The sequence below is a fragment of the Rousettus aegyptiacus genome, unplaced genomic scaffold (assembly GCF_014176215.1).
Source record: "Rousettus aegyptiacus isolate mRouAeg1 unplaced genomic scaffold, mRouAeg1.p scaffold_m13_p_11, whole genome shotgun sequence".
NCBI lineage: Eukaryota > Metazoa > Chordata > Mammalia > Chiroptera > Pteropodidae > Rousettus > Rousettus aegyptiacus.
In genome coordinates, this window is record NW_023416286.1 from 15,439,831 (window position 1) to 15,448,487 (window position 8,657).

An 8,657-nucleotide genomic window follows, 5' to 3' on the forward strand; every position below is an offset into this window, starting at 1 on the left:
TCCTTATCCCAACTTAGACTTGAAAGAACTCAGGAAGCTTCATGACTCTTGGTTCCCAGGAAATGAGGGTATCAGAGGCATCAATAGGAAATAGCAGCTACCTTTTACACCTAAACACATAAGTTTTGTGAGCTACCATGTAACCTATAAGGTAAAGACCAGAGATGCTGCTAAACATCCTACAATGCATAAGACAGCCCCTACAACAAAGAACAATCCAGCCCCAAATGTTCAGCATACTGAAGCTGAGAAACCCTGCTCTGAATTAAAGTTGCTATGGCATTTACCTCAGTAGCCTCTACCATAAAGCAGTATCATCCACTCTCTTCACTGTCTTCCATTTCCCTTCATGGGGGTTCTCAAACACCTTACCCCTTTATCCCAATCGAGAGTTTCAAGCCTTTCTGGAATAACCTGGCTGTTCATTTCTTGCTGACCATAGTGTGGTGGTGTTTACTTCATGACTGGAACAACGTGGCGGGTACAGGGACAGCCGCAAAAGCAGATTTGTACCAGCGTTATCAATAAGGCTGCCATTTTAGAGCAAGGAAAATGCACAAAGATTCCAGCCATAAGTTCCAGTATACTCCTAATTCTTTCTGTCTTTTCTCTCTCTTAACTGTTCTGAGGAGTCTGAGCCCCTGGCCTTTCCCTCTGGGTAACTAACTGTTCAGCCATCTGCATATCTAGCCCCAGAAACTGAGCTCTTTCTTACTTCTGACATTGATGGCTCTCTCCTCCCTATGACAATCTTTCTCTGATCCCAAACTTTCAGCTTCTGTTCTCATAGAGTTCTTGTGTCTCTCCCTAAATGTAGGCTCATTCAAGCTCATCCCACTTGAATATACCAAAAGATTCTACTGATATCCAGCCCTTCTTAGGACATCTGTGATTAACTTCACAACTACTTGAAATTTTACACTGGAAATGTAAATATCGGATAATCTGAGAAAAAGTGGCTCTTTTTCATACATATTTAAACTTTAGCTTAAAAAGATGACACCAATCTATTATTCCCAAAGGGTAAACTGAAGAATACATAAAAAGGACAATGAGGAAACATTTCTTCATAGTCAAGAGGAATAAAAGTACACTTGAAATAATGTGCTTAAAAATTAACAAAATGCACAAAGGAGTCTATGACTGTTAGAGAGTTGATTTTACCAATTTTACCAAACAAGAGTGTACTTTATATGAACCATGAAGATCTGGGACCCATTCACTCTTTCTTCTGGTTGGATATCGAAGGTCTATAGAGTCCAGAAATGTATAGGACATGCTTCAGTCAAGTCTTCATCCTTTTAAATGCTTATGGGATATTGTGGAGGGTAAAACCTGACACACCCAGCAAACAGAGCCTCCCACACACATGCCCATTCCTTTTAATAGCATAGTTTTGGGTGCTACTTTCTGTTTTCTGGTTTCATTTCTATTTTTTTTTCTTTTTTTAAGGCTCATAAACATCTAAGCACAAGTATTTGGTCTCAGATAGTTGGAGAGGGTGATTTAATCTTGACCTACCTCTGATATCAGTAGACTTTAGTTGCTATCCTTGCCTTCTTTGTGGTAATATTAGTAACACTGTTTTTTGTTGTTTTGTTTTTTGTTTTTTGTTTTTAGGTGAGGCAACCCTTGGTTGACCTCATAGATTGCAAGGACCTCGTCAGCTTACAATCCCTTATTCTTTATTTTTTATACTTACAGCACCTGGTCTTCCTACGTGGTCTCTCATCCAAGTACTAACCAAGCCCGACTCTGCTTAGCTTCCAAGATCAAACGGGATCGGGCTTGTTCAGGGTGGCATGGCCATAGACCAGCAACACTATTTTATAGATTAGCATAGTGAGTACTCTTACTCTATGTACTTTCTTCTTAATTTCCGCAGACTCTACCCTTTTTCACAAAGCCCATGTGTCTCACAGAAAGCTGACACCATCACCAGCCCCAAGAGCAGACACTAATCAGTCTAGCATAAGACTGCCCTATATCTGTTGCCAGGGATTGGTTCAGGAGCTCAGGCATTAGCAGCAGCATAAGACATTCCCCTGGTAATAGTTATTGATGCCAGGGCAGGACAAGACCTAAATTGGCCCTATCATACTGAAATGAAGGAGTTTTCTTCCATGAATGAAGAGAGAGCTTTTCCTTTCCCCAACCCCAGGGAAATTTTTACTGGTAGTCATCAAACAACCTTGGAAAAAAATAAGAATGAAACCAATGCCAAGGACATAGGTCAGAAAAACACTAATAACTGGATCCTGTTAACAAAGAGTCATCAAATCAAGCAATCCTGAAGTGTGTTCTGCCTACTTGCTGTGAGAGATGTTACACCTCCTGATCATTTGCATGAGGTTTTCTCTTAGAGCCCATAGCATCTTAACTAATCATTTCTCCACCTCAGGAGAACTTAGGGCTCTATGAAGGAGGCGCCACACTTTTCTTTCCAGGAGGCTCAGTAATTCACTGACATTTTTTCCACCTTAAACTACTTCCAGAAACACCTCCTTTGCCCACCACAGCAATAAAAAAATCTCCTTCCTAAAAACATTAGAAATTGTTATACTCCAACTCTAAACCCTCAACAAAGCCACCTGGAGTTCCCCTACCCCCAACCCCAGCCTTCTTTTTTCTTCTCCTATCTCTTCTTTTGCTCATCAGCCAAACCTCTTTCTTCTCCATTTCTGCCAGGGCTTTATGGCCTTACTTGTACAGTTTATCCAAGATGGTACAAGTGTTTATGCTGTCCATGATAAGTACTTGCTAATCTCTCAAAAGCCACCAGATATATGGAATCCTGCAGTATATCAGGATGATCAAACTATTTCATTTTTTAAAAATTTCCTTAGTTAAAATCAGTGCCTTAAAATAGATTTGGATCTATGCTTTGCCTGAAAAGAAAGAGCTGACAGGGCTTGCAACTAGCAGTGCATCAGTTCCACCTCAAGGAAATCAACAGGGAGAAGTTAATGAAACGGAACAGTTCTCATATTAACCAGTTAGCTATTCAGCTTAGGACAGATGTGGAAAATAAGCCCATATGTGACAAATTCATTAAAGTGAAATTATCCATTCAACACCTTGATATCTGAGCAGACTGATGTTTCAAAATTATTATAATTATTATCATGGGGATAAAGAGAGCCAAACTTTCGAAAGAAGATGAAAAAAATTAAAAATTCTAGTACTACCCTGTGAGATGAAAATAATGAGCTGGTCACAGATTCCCCAGGATATCAGCAATTACTCTAAATCCTTTTTTATGAGGAATCTGTGACTCTGAACTCAACATTAATTCAAATGCAAATAATATCTCTTCCCCCTGAGAATCATTATTCCTGATTCGGCAGGCAGTTTAATGGGAAATCTGCAGGTGCACTGCCTACTGAACCGAGAAGTTATTCCAGCTCCGGATGAAAGTTTTGTCCTAGAGACATGGAACCTGAGAGTCAGAGTCCAGAGACCTGAATTCCCTCACTGCCTCTGAGGTCAAGTCCCAGGTAAAATGATCAGTAGGGTGTAGATGTGATGCCTGCAGCCTAGAAAGCATCGCAAACCTCTTCTGCTTCCCTCAAGGACATATATATACTCCCCTTCAGTAGCTATTAATCATCTTAGCCCTTTGCATGGAGGTTCTCCTTAAAACCTACCTGCAGAAGACAGTGAGTCTCCAACATTTCTACCTGCAGGGAACCTGCATCAGAGAAAAAGCTGGAAACCTCTGAAATTGGTTGGCTTTGGGCTTGAATGGAAGATGGTAGGAAAATTACATGGCGATCTGTGCCTCAATTTCTTCATCAGCAAAATGAAGACATTACTATGTCTACCATGTAGGACCATAATATGGTTTGAGAGGTACAACAAACTTTTCATAGGCAACATAGTGAAGTGTCTAAGAGCATGGACTCTGGAGGCATGCTTGCTTAAGTTTCAATCTGAGCTCTATTACTTGCTTACCACATAACCTTGGCCAATTAACTAACCTTTTTCTTTACATCAATTTGCTCAGATATAAAATGGAAATGATGATATTAACAACTTCTCATAGTTATTTTTGAAGAAAAATTTTTAAAAAAAGTTTAGACACATGTTTGGCTTATATAGCAAGCATTATATGTGCATTGAGTACAGTATTTGACCCCTAGCGAGAGCTCCATGAATGTTATATTAGTATCAGAATTAATTAACACCTTTTTTAGAATGGTTAGTAACATTGTAGATGAGGGGAAGAGAGAATATATACTTCCAAGGATAGAACAGGAAGGGACAAGATACTTTTATTAGAAGAAATTACCTTCTCAGCAATCCCTTTTTATAAGGCTTCATGTCACAGTACAAATTCAATGTGGTACTGTTGCCCCCAGGTGTCATTCTCCATGAGAAGTCTGGACGCATATTTCTGAGGTAAGCAGAGGGAGAGTTTAGCCAATGTAGGAAGCTATCATGTGTGGCTATCTGAGTGACTATGGACACATGAAGTACTTCAACAATTAGCAAAACAAATTATAATTATGCTCCGGAATCACACCAAGACACAGCATGTCAGGTAGATAAGTTGTACTTGTCCAAGAAATGTAAATAACAGCAGTCCTTGGCTTTCAATATGTCAGGGTCACAGAGACCTGACTGATATCAATGTTCATTTTTGTAAACCACAGCTGAAAAAGTGGCACCTACTTATACAAAGAACAGGGTTGTAGAAGATGTACTGACTCGACAAATGAGTAACAGGACATACTTGGCTTATTTTACGTGTTAAATCTGTCCCTAAAAATTGTGTATAGACAAAAAAATGGAAAAGTAAATTATGACAAATATTCAGTAAAAACAACCCTGGAGCAAAACTGAAAAATCTATATAAATACAAGTAATCACCTGTAATTTTTGTTTTATGGTATTTATAATTATTATGAGTAGTTGGTAGATGCACACTGAGTTTTCTTAAGCTGGGATTTATATTTTCTGCAAGGGCTTTTTGCCAATTACTTCTTTTACTCTAGATTGTATTAGCAAGAACTTAAAGGTGTTCCAAGGTAAGCGTGAGTTTAGATACAGCTCTGTCATACAGAACTTTCTCTCAGTTACTTCAAGGCAAATGAGTTTTAAAGTGCCTGCACAATAAATGTTAATCATTGCATTTTGCCATGTCTTACAGATTTGTCATTGTCAAAGGTTACAATTTCATTATGATAGTCTTACAATGTGATTAGAATCCTGTATTAAGTAAAGCTGTTTTATGTTCAAGGACAAAATTTAAAGCAAAATATATATATATGAAAAGAACAAGATAAAAAAAATAGTGTTTGGGGAAATGGCTACAAAAACACTTTTGCAGTAATTTCTTCCTTTGCTTCTAGGTCAGTTTAATCCCATGGGTTTTTTTTTATCTCATTATCAATTTCAAAAAAATAAAAAATAAATTAAATGAAGAAACAGATCATATCTCCTTAATCATCAGAGATACATTCTTTAATCTTCTCTTTAGCTACTTAGCAACAAATATTCAGGTTTTCTTTCTGCCTTTAGTTTCAAAGGTAAGAGGAATTTCAGAGCCATGCTTTTATTTTTATTGATGTTTATCTTCAGTGGTTACAATATTGTTTTGAACAGGGTTTCATTTTTAAGTCTTTTTATCCTCAGATGATTATGGCGTGGTACCTGAATCGCCATCAGCAAAGCACTCCAATCAGGGGATGACCATCTACCTTCCTTTTGTCTCAGTCACTGTGTAGTCCAGAGCTCTCCCTTACCAAAATAATAGAACCACAGTTTATCCCAGGAAGGAAACAACAGGCTGGGAGTGATTCAGCCCTCTCATACAGTGAGAAGTAGAGCAGGAAAAGTTTCACTGGTTGTCCCTAGTCTCGTCTTCCTCCTGTTTTCAATGGGAGGCACTGGTCTCTCCTACCTACCTGAGTGTCACCAGAGCTACCACACCTGAAATTCCTTCCTATCTTCTCCAAACTGAGAGGAGTCTGCAGTCTGATAGAAGAAGCCCTCTGGTTAGGAGTCTGAGAGCTCATTTCTGTGAATTTATGATTTACTCTTTGGAATCAGAAAGTGGCAAATATCTGTAACCCCAGGCCCTGCAGAGTGGGGCCTTCCTCGCTCCCTCATAGCAGGGCTATTTCTAACGACATCCCTCATCTCTCGAGCTTTTCTGACTGCTCTTGTCTATAGCATTTGTTCCAATATCCTAATAAGATAGTATGACATTTGAAAATCTTGGTTCTGTTCCTTGTTTTACAAATGTTTCAAATATCACATAATGAAGGAATTAGAAGAGAGGTTTTAGTTTTAAGTCAATATGCCCTCCTATGACATTCAGAAAAACACAGTGGTCTTTCTCTTATCTGCGGTTTATCTTTCTGCAGTTTCAGTTACCCACAGTCAACCATGGTCTGAAAATATTAAATGGAAAATTCCAGAAATAAACAATTATTAAGTTTTAAATCGCATGCCATTCTGAGTAGCATGATGAAATAGCACACTGACCAGTTCCATCCATCCTGGGATGTGAATCATTCATTTATCCAGCGTCTCCATGCTGTATACACTCCCCGCCCATTAGTCTCTTAATAGCCGACTTGGTTATTAGATCGAATGTCTCAGTATCTCAGTGCTTCTGTCCAAGTAATCTTTATTTTACTTAATAACGAACCCAAAGCACAAGAGTAGTGATGCTAGTAATTCAGATACGCCATAGAGAAGCTGTAAAGTGCTTCTTCTAAGTGAAAAGGTGAGTATAGTGTAATAAGATATTTTGAGAGACCATATTTACATATCTTTATTACACCATATTGTTATAATTGTTCTATTTTATTATTAGTTATGGTTGTGTATCTCTTATTGTGCCTATTTGTAAATTCAACCATATCATAAGTATGTATAGGTAGGAAAAAACCTAGTATATAAGGGTTTGGTAATATCCATGGTTTCAAGCATCCACTGCAGGTCTTGAAACACATCCCACAGATAAGGAGGGACTATTATATATAGTTTGCTCTAGGTGTTTGAGCCTTGCTAAGAATTCTTGAACCATAATAACTGCATCGATGTGCATTGTCACTTCTTAATGCCCCCTTTCATCCTATATCTACCAAGATTATGTTAATGGGAGACTTTGCCTGGATCAGAGATTCTAAGGCTTGAGGATAGATCAGAAACATCAGGAGAAAGTGTTAAAAATGTCAGTTTCCAAGGTCCTTCCCTTCAGGAATTTAATTTGGGAGATAGAAAACAGATGCTCATAAATATGAATATTTAGCTGATAGGCCAGTTGATTCTGAAGCAGGAAGTCCGAGACTATATTTGTACACTGGCTGATGTTAAAGCTGAAAACTTCTAAATCCTCAAGAGGACCCTTCCTTTTTCAGCATTCCCAGGATACATTCTTTTATTTCTTTTATACTAAGTACTCAAGATCAGATGCTGTCTCCAGGCCCTAAAATATCTTCATGTCATCTTCGGGCAAACAATACAATGTTTTAGATTCCCAGGATTGTTCTTCTTCAATTAAGAAGTCTTTTTCTTTTCCACATGACATGCCAGGCACTGAGGATATTGGATGAGAGTAGCTCTTGCCCTCAGAAGCTCACGAGCATGTGGGGAAGATGGCCCATTAAATTTGCAATTACAACATGGCAGAAGATAGGCACTGGTTACTATGCCAGAATAAAAGAAAGGCACTACTTGAGACAGGAGATCGGAAAGCCTTGTCAGAGCAGGTGGCACCAGAACAGGGCTTTGGATAAGGAGAGGAGAGATTAAACAGGCCAAGAAATTAGAGGGGGAAAGGGAAGAGCAGTACATAGCATGGTTCAAGCATCTACAAGGAGTTAAATACGGCTAGGGAATAGGGGCACTGGAGAAGAGTGACAAGGGATGAGGTTGAAGGGGTAAAGAAGGATGTAAGCCATGCCTAGGGGTTTGGAAATTATTTATTAGGTAATGAGAAGCCACTGGAAGCTTCAGATTTGAACAAAAGATGGGTCAGATGGAGGAAAGACTGGTATTTAGATTATTTTCTCACATAGCCAGGCTCAAATACCGAAGCTTAATAACACTAAGTCTGTGGCTTTGGCTCCATGTTTCTCTTTTTTAAGTAATAAAAAAAGTTTAAAGTTTCTATTACACATGGAAATTTGTTGACAATTTCAATCTGATGGTAGTGGCCACAGCTTTCTAACTTAATGACAAAGTTCTTTGCCAGTAGAAACAAAAAAGGTACTGTCACTGGCACGATTCAACTCAGCTTTATTTCCTTATTTTACAATCCTCTTTCTTTTGACATTGTTCCATAGTGTAGTGGTTAGCACGTCTGCTTCACAATCCTCTTTCTTTTGTTAAATTTGTCTTTTCCTTACAAGTTAGGATCCTCCTGATGGACTCTTCAAGTCATTCTAGGACAATATATTTTTAGCTCAAAAGTGTGGTCAACTGCAAACCCCTTTAACAGCCTAAAAAACCTCCACTACAATGCCGGCCATCTTCCAGATGTCGTTCCTCTGTGCTTGCTATGCACCAGTCACCTTGGTTAGAGCTCAAATCTGCCAGGCGGTTGCCTAAATTCATGCTTTTGCTCCAACACTTTCCTCTGCCTTCTAATAAGAATGTCTTTTGTCCAGCCTCATCTCCCTCCCCCATCAGCATTTTTCTGA

The 8,657-nt window shown here is 38.8% G+C and overlaps 1 pseudogene; it reads right to left on the reverse strand.

Moving 5' to 3' along the window:
* Window positions 1-1,695: 1,695 nt before the first annotated feature.
* Window positions 1,696-1,814, reverse strand: LOC118609635 (annotated as a pseudogene).
* Between the last annotated feature and the right edge of the window lie 6,843 nt (window positions 1,815-8,657).